At 38.9% G+C, this 11,694-nt stretch overlaps 1 long non-coding RNA gene across 1 annotated transcript; it reads left to right on the forward strand.

Annotated features, from left to right (window-relative positions):
* The first annotated feature begins 6,387 nt into the window (after positions 1-6,387).
* LOC144708640 (uncharacterized) lies at positions 6,388-10,642 on the forward strand. Its single transcript, XR_013582824.1, has 2 exons — positions 6,388-7,645; positions 7,763-10,642. It is a non-coding gene; the product is annotated as an uncharacterized LOC144708640 (long non-coding RNA).
* Positions 10,643-11,694: the final 1,052 nt, after the last annotated feature.

The raw sequence follows: 11,694 nt of genomic DNA on the forward strand, positions 1-11,694 counted from the left end.
CAAACGTTGTTGAGTCTTGTGTTACGATTTGAACTACTTTTGGTTTTCCTTGGTGCAAGTTTCTTCTATAGTTTATTCTTTTAGTCATGGTCGTAACAGTATCTCCCTATTTAACGAATCTGAAGATTTTAGATTATGTGTTTTTATGAATTTCAAAATAAACTGAGAAGAGATAACAAAATGTATGTTTTTATTTTGTTATGATGAAAGTTACAAGGACATTTTGGTAAAATGAAAAATGCCTTTGAACGTGAGCATAGAAAAGAGGTAAAATAAAAAGGGAGAAGAGGGGATGAAAGAGGTATCGGGTTGGAAAGAAAATTGCAGGCTGAACGCAAGAAAGAAGAGTCCAGAAATAGAGAAAGTCTGTTGGTGAAGAAAAAGGTTTACAAGAAATCGACAAGGAAGATAGATCAATCTCCAGTACAGCTCCAAAGATCAGATTTCTCAAGCTGATAATCAGGCCTGCTTTTTCTTTTCTTTCTTCTGTAACTGATCTTCCAAAATCCCTCCTCTCTCTTTCCATGCTCTTAAAAATCGAAATTTCTTCTGTCGTTATCTTTCAAAATCGTTCATCTCTCTTTCTGTGTTTTTGAAAATCAAAATTTCTTCTGTCGTTATCTTTCAAAATCGTTCATCGCTCTCTGTGTTTTTGAAAATCAAAACTGCTTTGTTATTGATTTTCAAAATCGTTCATCTCATCTCTCTGTTTTTTGAAAATCGAAACTGCTTTGTTATTGATTTTCAAAAACGTTCATCTCATCTCTCTGTCTTTTTGAAAATCGAAATTGTTCTGTTATTGTTTTTCAAAATCGCTCATCTCTCCATCTGTGGAAAATCGAGATTCATTTGTCTGCTGAAAAACGAAATTCATTTTTTGTTTATTCTTTTCTAAATCATTTGATTCATCAGTCTGTTGAAAAATCGAAATTCATCTCTTGTTATTCTTTTATAAATCATTCGATTCATCAGTCTGTTGAAAAATCGAAATTCATGTCTTGTTATTCTTTTCTGAATCATTTGATTCATCAGTCTATTGAAAAATTGAAATTCAGGACATTGTTTCTAAAATCAAAATCTCTGAACATCGTTCTTAAAATAAAATTTCAGAACATTGTTTCTAAAAACAAAATCTCAGAACATTGTTTTTAAAATTGGATTTCAGGACAGTGTTTCTAAAATCGAAATCTCTGAACCTCATTTTTAAAATAAAATTTCAGAACATTGTTTCTAAAATCAAAATCTCTGAACATCATTTTTAAATCATTTTTCAAGAGAACAAAAATTCAGATCGACAGTTCAGAGATTGAATTTTAAATTGAATATTAAATTCTTTAAACTGAGAATCAAATCTTATAGTGAGATCTGTTGAAATTTTTGTTATCTCTCTGAAGTGTGATTTTATATCCTACATTGATAACTGTTAAAATTTCATCTTAAATTTCTGAAGTGGGAATCAAATACTATCTTCATAACTGTTTAAAATTTCAGTTTGAAATCTCTGAATTGCAAAGAAAATCCTACAGTCATAACTGTTAAACTTTCTCTTTAAAATCTCTGAATCTCAAAATTGACTTCTAAAATAACTGTTGATTCTGCAGATTTTAACATCCTTGTATTTGAAATCAAAAGATAAAATCGTTACTTTGAAATTTTACAATTTCAATTTTCAGAAATTTGAACTGAGTATTAAAACTCTTGACTGTTAAATCTGTGTCTTACAACTCCTTTATCTCATATTGAACTTTAAGACAGTGATAGTTGAATATTTCAACTTTTGTGAATTTCAATATCCTTACCTTGAAAATTTTATTGTCCTAAAGCTAATCCTAAATTCTGGGTTAACTTGATCTGAATTTAGAGAATATAATTCTGGTGCAGAAGTGAAAATTTCTTGTTGAGATTGGTATTGTTTCTTAGCTAACTTCTCAGGAACGTGGAAGACATTTTGTTTGAATCATTTCAAGAGTTCTTACAGCATTTGTGAGACTAGAACTACAACCTCAACTAAAGGCGATTTTTGGAAGCTGGGAAGGACTTGAGTGGTCCAGTGAAGAAGAAGTGAAAGCAAGGATTCCTTAAAAGGAGCTAAGGGGGTTCAAGGACATTCTTGTTTTTCAATTTTCTAGATAGGAGGTATCCGTGTATCCCTATTACCAGGCGGTTTTAGCTTGGGGGGCTATAAACTTGGTTAGGGACATATTATAACTCCGGTTGGATACCCCGGGACAGGAGTAAGGGATTAGCCCTAACCTGTATAAAAATTCTGGGTGTCCACCTCTTCCCTCTAGATAATTAGATATTAAAAAAATAATAGTACAATAAGTAAATTAGGAAAGAGGGATTGGTCTAATTCACCCCCCCCTCTTGGACCATTCGTAGGATATAAATCCAACAGAATCTAGTAGCCTAATACCTTTACTGACCAATCCAATTGCGTATTTATATAAGTATTGACAGACAAAAAAAATCACAATTGTTTTATCTAGTACATGGTAATTAAGGGCCAGATCAACTAGGAGCAGGTGATGAGGGTTTACAATTTTTAAAATATTTTAGAATATTTATATAGTTGTTTTTACTTTTTTATTTTTAAAATATTTTGTACATGATAATTTTTTTTACTTTGTTATTTTTTATATTTGAAAGAATTAAATTCAGTTATGGGAACAAAACTGGTGAAAAATAATTTAAAAATATTTATTATACTATTATTTAGGAATAAATATTTATAATAAAAATTAAATAAATATTTTAAAATGAAATAAATATTAATTATACTATATTATACTAATTTATTATAAATTTAGGAATTTTTAAAGAGGTTTAGGAACTTGTCATATTTTAGAGCAAAAAAGAAGTAAAAGTTAAATCAAAAGCATCTGAATTGGTTTGGTTTGAACTGGTAGTCCCGAGTTGACTTGGTCATCAGCCAGGTAACCCCAATCGCTTGAGCTGATAGGTTGGGCCGATAACGAGGTCAGCCATTGTTGGCATAGGTTGGAAGCCACTGTGGTGGTGAGCAAGGGTGATATATGATACCTTAGAATGGCTATAACTTGGCTAGGGATTTATTTTTTGACACAGTTTGTAGCACTGGAAACCTTGGCATCTAGAATATCCTCTATAATCCTAGTCTACATAAAATTGAGATAATATTACAATAAAAAAGATAGGAGTTCACACAAACCCAGTTGACACTTCCCCTAAGGAATGGGTGGTGCTTTTTCTCCAAAACATTTCATCAAACTGGAACCCTCTCACACAAACTCTCTTATAAAAATACAGGATAAAAAATATGATACAATAGGCCACACAAAACAAAAGAGGAGAAGAAATCCAAGATGTGATACAAAGACAGGGGAGAAAATATTCAATGGAATTGCATTGATTCTCCCATCTTTGGATTTAATTTTTGGGGTTTTTGAGGGCTTGAAATACTTTATTTCTAACCTGGATCCATGTACCTTCCTTTCCAGATTGGAAAACAGAGCTTTCAAATTCAAATCGTGAGTTAGTTTGAGAATTATTACTTTCATTCTATCTAGTTTTAAAAAATAAATCAAGTGGGCTTAAAGACTAAGCTTGTATATTGGCCCTCTTATATGGTCTATGTCATGGGCTGGGTTTCTTTTTTTGGTTGAATATGTGGCTTGGGCTTCTATTCCTCCCATTTAATTCACCTAAGCCCTAAATTTCAAATAAAAATCCAAGAAGATGTGAGAAGATTTGACTAGACTCTAAGGAGTTAAGGAGTCAAATGGGGTTAATCTCATTAATTAAAAAATACATAAGCATATAACTTAGGGGGAATTTTGAATATTCAAATTTTACACTTAAATGGTGATAAATGCAAGTGAAATCTAAAAATAAATGGCAAAAAATTATACAGTATATTTCTATTGATCTAATTTGATGTTATGAAAAATATAAATTATTCAATGATCAATTTAGTCCAATTGATAGGCTGAGTTTCCAGTTGGTGGGATGCAAAGCTACACCTTGTGCTCTAGAAAATAAAAAAAAGAGTATATTGACTCTCATGGAACCCTAATATTACTGATTATTGTGTATGTTTAGTCTCACATCTGCTTGATTCTCCTAGGATGACTTAGGGTATGGTCAATGGTCAAACTCAAATTGGTCATCCCAGTTAGTAATAATGCACTAAAAATTATTGAAGAACTTTCCTCTGATATTCCACTAAGACAAGAACATCACTTCATTGTACTTCCTTGAGTTGTCTCCTCTCATACTGAGGTAGACAATCCCAATTTCTTGTTGTATCCAAGGTAAGAAGGTATAGGAATTTAGTGAGTTATAAATATTAAGTCATATTCAAATCACAAATCTCTAGCTGCTTGATGTCTTTGATATCTCATGTCTAAGGACCACTTAAAGAAGAATAATGTAAATCAACCATGTTAATAGTTAGGTGCAGTACCACATAGAGATTCATACAAATCAATTGAGTGGACTCGTTCCTTAAAAAATGCACTCATTCTTAATGTCTGGATAATAGTGACCCCATTATCAGCTATACGTATGATATTAGGATCATATAGAATTATTATTGCCCTATATTTTGATGTTCATTTCATAAGTCCTTGAAATAAGAATATTTAGAACACATTTAAAGATGAGTTATATTCATTGTATGATCTCATCATAGCTGACATAGTCACTTAGCCATTAAAAGAATCACATTTGAGTTTTATGATTATAGTGTATCAATAAATATTGAGCAAGATGTGAAAGGTGCGATTGGCTTGCCGACCACATATTTTCATTAAAACAGACATTGGTGAAGGTAATTACAAAGGAGATAAAAATAACTTCACCCCTTGAATCACTTTAGGTCATTTGAGGACAGAATATATGAATGTAATTAAATAATAAGTAAAGAAGGATCAAAACAGATGTACCTCGTTTCATGATTATATATGATTATTCTGCTTCAAATTTTTTGGAGGAACGACTATGACGTGAAATGACCCAAAACCATTTGCATTCACAAAGAGTAAAATATGAAAAATGATTAAAATTATAAAAAATAGGATTTTTTTTGAAACTGCAAGTGTATCATTTCACATATTTTTGTGTTAATTTTATAACATTAAAATTAAGGAATATTAGAAACTACATAATTTTATTTAATTACAGCTAAATATATAATGTATAAATTTATAATATACAAAGCACTTTAATTGTATGGCTATCTCACCTAGAAAGCATGAAGGTTGAATTTTGTCACAGAAAAGAAAGTAAATATAACAAGAAATTACATCCAATAAGCTAGTAACTCTACTCTGGGCGGTGTTTTTTTAATAAAATCTACAACATCACATCAATTAATATATACTTTATCTGAATAAAATACAAGCTGTAGGAGTCAAACTATGGTGACAAACATCAGATTGAGAAGATTACAGTCAATAGGAAAGTACAGATAATAGACCAAAACCCACACCCAAAGACCAGTGATGCAAAGCTCAATATGTCTTTCCCGAAAGACTCAGTATTGTTTGTTGGGTTATACACGCATTTAGATAGATGAAGAATTCATGACGATTTGCAGTGGAAGACTTTAATGTAATCAAAACAATATCGATAAAACCATTACACGAAGAACCTGAGCATGGATCGTGTCCGTGATTCCTTTGATCTTCGAACGAGTCATGCGGAGCTGCTCATGTGTGCAGTCTCTAGACATATCCACGTGGTCCTTGGCACATTGGATCTCCTCCTTCTCATAGACAAGCACAGTTCAACCTCCATCGTCATCGTTACGCCATCCCAATTCAATCAGAAATGGAGAGGAATCATGGGGAGAAGGGAGAAGAAGGGGAAGACCCCCGAACAATTCTGGTGTGGGTAAATTTCATTCAGGGCCTTCCCCTATTTATACTAAGTGGGTATTTTTCATAAAAACCCCCAAACCATAAGTATATCTTTAGGCATCTAAAAGACCATTTGTGTATGACCCTCTAGGCCCATGTATCAGTTTAGTTAACGACTTGAGTGGCCCAATAACCTAATCAATAGGTTAGTCTCCAACACGTGGGGTGACAGGGTACACCTCGTGCTCTAGAAGATACAAAGGAGTGTGTATCGACTCACTCATGGAACCTGTTACTCATCGGTTACTGTGTACGTATAATCCCTCATCCACTTGACGCTTCTAGGATGACTTAGGGTATGTTCAACTGTCAAACCCTAATAGATCATCTGAGTTAGTACTAATGAGTTTTGAAATCATCGGAGAACTCTTCTCCAATATTTCACTGTGATGGGGGACCATCGCGACGACGCCGCCACGGGGCGCGCCCGACTGCTCCGAGCCGCTTGTGCTGATGCACGCGACCCCGACTTTAAGTACTCTTCGTAAGTCTTTTGTTATTTTCTTACTTACTTATTTGTGACAAACTCGGATCCGGCCGTGCGTTAAGCCTCGTCCGTTCAGTTTACGTCTCATTCTCTCTCGTTATGTGTAAAGAGGAGGGCCACGTTATGCGACGGACCCCTCCTCTCTCGGAGGGCCTCTTGGCACCCTTCCTCCCCCCTATATAAAGGGCCAAGGGCCAGTCTTTTGAGAAGAAATCAAATTGTTGTTTTGCACTGCTTCCTTAATTTTCTTTTAGTCAAAATACGGCAAGTAGTCGTCTTCTTCCTCCAGCACGCCCGTTCGTCTTCTGGTGGAGATTGTCCGGCTTCCACCAAGGAGATCAGATTGCTGCGATCGCTTGCTGAAGGACGACCCGGCCGACCCCGTTCAGCTGCACCAGGGCTCCCCGTCATCGGCCTCTTCCCGATCTGCTATATTGCGGTCGCCGGCCGACCACCCGGGCTCCTTTGTTCGTACGCGGCCGTTTCCCCCTTGTTTTGCGAGAATGCCCAGCCACCAGTGATTCGAAAAACTCGCCTCTGCCGTTGTCTTCTCCCCCAGGCACGGTTTCCTCCGCTGCCGCATCTCCAGAGCACCGCCCCGGCTATTCTCTGTTGTCTTCTAACCGTCGCGAGCCATTCTTATCTTCCGCTGTTTCGTCGCGGGCGATACTCACCATTTTTCCCTGACGGCCGCCGCGCAAATCTTCGCCGCAGTTTCCCTGCCGCGGGAGCTCGGTCAGAATCGCTGCCGAGCCCCCTCCCTGTGCGCTGGCCACTGCCTCTATCCGCACAGAATTGCGGACTGTTCTTCCGTCGGCCTCTTTCTCTTGGCCTCGTTGACTGGGTTGGCGACGCCTGTCTTCAATACCGCTGACCCCTCCAGTGTGTAGGCCCTCGTGGCCGGGCTATTGACGGTAGCCCTCTTCTTGGGTATCCGACAATACTCCTGCAACTCTGCCGTGCGTTCGTTGCTGGTGGACTTTACTCCCCACGAGGCTATTGTTACCAGGATTCTTGTTGCTACTTCTTTCTGAATTGAGGCTGCCTGCGACTGCACGCCAGGCTTGCGGCCGGTAGGACTGCTGCTGCTGAATCACCCCAGCTCTGGACCTCTCTCGACTGATCGACGGGTGTATTGCTGCCGGAGTATTATCCCCGGGCGCCGCTGCTGTCAGGGTCGCTGCTGCCTGCCCCATTACTCTCGGGATTTCTTCGACCGCTCGTCAGGACTACCACTGCTAGGAAGTACTATTGCCAGGTTCTTACTCTTCACAGTATCATTATTTCCTCCAGTACTGTCTCTCCCTATCGTATTCCGCTACTGCTTATTTTTAAACGTCTGAATAAGCTAGCCACCCCTACTGTTGAGTGTTAGGGAACTTCCTTGCGATTGACGATTCGATTGGTGCGTCGAGGGTGAACTCCCTTGGGCCGTCATATGCCCCTCTCGACTCGCTTGTTCGTCTGGTTCCAGGGGGTCATTTGGAGTCTAGCCGGATCGGTTCGTTCCCCTAGGTCTACTACGTCATCGCCCTTCCCTAGGACCGTCCTTCCTGCTCTTGAGAATTTCAAATTACATTCATTCATTTTGCCCGTACGCCTTTCTCTTACTGTGACGTAACACGAGCCGTCGATCCTGGCGTTATCGTGTTACACCACACTGCCTTGGCCAAGGACTTCATCTCATCATCTTCCTCGAGCTGTCACCTCTTAAACCGAGGGTGGACGATCCCTCTTGACCACTCAATTGTCTTCGTGGACTTCTTGATGCACCCGAATTAAAACTATTTAGAATCCCATGATTAGGGACACGTAGATCATAATCAGAGTACAACTGTCCGTCGACAAGATGTTTTTGGTGTCTCAAATCTAAAGACCACTTACACAACCGTGACGTGAATCAACCTGATTGATAGTTTGGTATGATACCATTCAAGAATTTGTACGGATCAATTCAATGAACTCTTTTCGCTAAAGAGCACGCACTATCTATTGTTAGTGTCTCCACACTAATGGCAACGAGAACGACCATACTCATCATATGAGTGAGGCTAGATAGTGTTATTCTATCGGGATACTTCGATGCCCTTTTCACGTATCCATCGAATAAGAATATTTAGAACACATGCTTAAAGACTAGTGATCTCCGTATTATGATCTCATCATAATTCACTAATTCAGATCATGTATTCATGGATTTCATTATAAGCATCACACGTGCGCTATAATGAAAATTTTCTATTAATGAACATGAAACAAGATATGGGATGTGTGGTTGGCTTGCCGCCCACATATGTTTCCATCATGGTTCGCCTTCGTACATGGTCGTCTGACCCCCCAAGATCTCTGCACTATATCAAACATACAGAATCACCATGGTGACAACTAGCCACAAATGAAGTGTAAATAGTGCAAGGAGGTGGATCAACATGTACATAAAATTCTAGGTATTTGAAGAGAGGAGAGCAGGAGAACACTTGTAATTTACAGTGATTTGAATCAAATACTCACCATTTTTTTCAAATTCTCTTTAATTTTTGTACTGAGTGTGTCCATCTATTTATCCCTTTTTTATAAACCAAATCATATTATTTTGGGGAAATAGATTTGTACTCATGTTAAATTCATGCATTTGCTTTTAGATTTTGTCATTCAATTCTTTGTTTGACCACCACATCCTGATGAGAATGGTGAATTCTTGTTATTGAATTCTGAGAGCCATATCTTGACACTCAGACATCCAATTTTCATGATTTGTACATCTTTTGAATTCTCTATACCTAAGATTTGTATTCACATCTCTTTCGTTCAATTGGTATTAATTGCTTGGGCAATTTGTTGACCTCGGCCAGATGTAATATATTGGGTAAAAATTAATAGTAGTTTCATACATCATCTTAAAATTATCATCTTTAAAGGGTAATTATCCTTTCTGGCCTACTGTATGAAAATAAAGTTTTTGTAAAATGTAACCATTTTCACCCTCAATTCAACTCAAGTCAATGTGTAGACCAAAGTCAACACTTTAACTTATCCGATGATTTATTCTTATTTAAAAATTAGAAATTTATAAAAAGGTAATTGTTGGAATCCTTTTATTTTTACTATTTCTAAAAATATTCAAATCATTGAATTTTTCTCACAAATTACTGAGTTGACTATGTTGATGCATTTGGACATGTTGATTTTACTATTGGTTTATTCTTTAGTTTGTAATCCCATTTAGGCCTCGTACTGATTAATTGAGTTCATTTATCTCTTATATACAAGTAGATACTTTTTTTCCAATAATTTCTAACTATGTTTTCATCCAATTGGATCTAGTTGACCAAGTCTAACTTTTCTCACTACGGATTCATCCCAAAAACTTATAATTGTCCTCAATTTATACATTTTTGACAGTTTACAAGTTTATTTTTTATCGATGAATTGTATTTAGAAGAACTGGATAACTTATTAGTATCAATGCTCTTAATAGTTTGTGTGAAAGGCAGTTCTAACATTCAAACCACTCCACAATGGCTGGGCAACCACCCAACTTGTGTCACTAGATATTTCTAATTGTGCACCATATGCAGAGGTTCAAATGCCAGATATTATCGATAATACAATTGATCAAATGAAATCTCCAAGGTCTAGTCAATAATTTCATTTTCATCCCATCTGCTACCAGGGAATGCATATCATATCTGATCTGTCCATATTAAAAAATTAGATATATGAAGAAGCCCAGTTTATGATTTGACCTCCATAATCGTCATCGGCCCATTGATCGCCTGATCTGCTTCATAAGTGGACTGGACTTATGATGGAGAGTGCCAGCCCGTGATCGCTCCCACGTCTTCGAAGCCATTGTCATCGTCTTCATCGACCCATGCCGCCTCGCATCCCACTCGACTAGCATGCCAAGGCTACGTTGAAGAAGCTCAACTGCACCATCGACTGACTTGAATTTCTCGCCGACTCATGCTCGTTTTATTTGCCAATTTATCGTGTTTTCATTTTTGTCACATAAGTACTCGTCATATCAATTCTGTATCATTGTGTTTTTGTGTCTGTATTGTCGTATTCGTCCGTGTTGTTTTATATTTGAGTCATTTAAAATTTCCCTTCGTTTATTTTATTTGTTGTAAAGGGGTCCCTTGTTGGGCCCCTTGTTGAACCACTTGTAAAGGGCCCATCATGGCCCTATATAAGGCCACGATGGGCACGACCAGATCTCAGATCTGGAATTTGTATTTTGGCAGTTACTATCGTCCAGGTCTCATCAGAAAGAGAGAAAGGAGAGGGAGGAAGAAGGAGATGAGAGAAGTAGAGGAAGAAGAGGAGAGGATAAGAGGGCAGGGGCAGGGAAGGGACGTCTCACAACTCTGACTCCCAACAGTCCCGTCGCTTCTTGGCCGAGTAAACGACATCGCCCAACACCAAGGCAAGCATCCGCTGACATCATACGAAGACCAGTTGTCAGCCCGGTTTCTCGTGCATACGTGTCTTTTGCGCCGACCACGTGCGGTCGCACGATCGCATCCCTAGTTACATTGTGGTTTACGAATGTCCGGGAACTGTTGGGCGCTCAAATTCCCCCCGTGCACTTCGATGGCGCCGATTGTGTGGCCGTAGCCACATTTGCCCCGCTGTCGTTGCCCGTGACACTTGTAAAATTCTTGATTATCTCAGATGCCCTCGACGTCACCAACCGTCGGGCACCGGGAACCTTCCTGTTGGGTGATGGATTGGCGCCACCATCAGAGTTCACGATCCACACAATCCCATTGTGTCAAGTTTAACTCCAAGGCGTCATTGAAACTACCCTCTCAGAAGACAACATATTTGACCGCAAGAGATTCTGTGATATCTCAAGGCGGCACCCCAGACTGCAGAACACGGACGTTGTCCGTTGACTCGGTCCAACACTCACACGTGAACCACCGATCGATGACAGACTCCTATTCTGGCTCACGGTGATCTCTGCATCAGCTGCTATCGTGTGCTCGCCGCCGCTCGGGTGGTCCACTAGTGTCGCACTGCCCTCCGCACTCGCTCAAAGGCGGCGCATCCGCTCGTGACCCACCCATGGCGATTGCATCGCCGCTGATGAACACCCTCCGATCCGCTCCGATCGCACCGATCCACCGATACGGATTTGCTCGTTGAGTTTTGGCCGTCTGCTCGTGCCGCCTCCTCGTCGCAACTCTCTCGTCTCCTCACATCCGACCACAACCATCGCTCTTGTGCTGCGACACCGCTGCCAGTTGAGCCAAGTTGTGCCTGACAACGGCACGCCTCCGTCTACCTGCTTGTACCCGC

This window comes from Wolffia australiana, chromosome 10, assembly GCF_029677425.1.
Source record: "Wolffia australiana isolate 7733 chromosome 10, ASM2967742v1".
Taxonomy (NCBI): Eukaryota; Viridiplantae; Streptophyta; class Magnoliopsida; order Alismatales; family Araceae; genus Wolffia; species Wolffia australiana.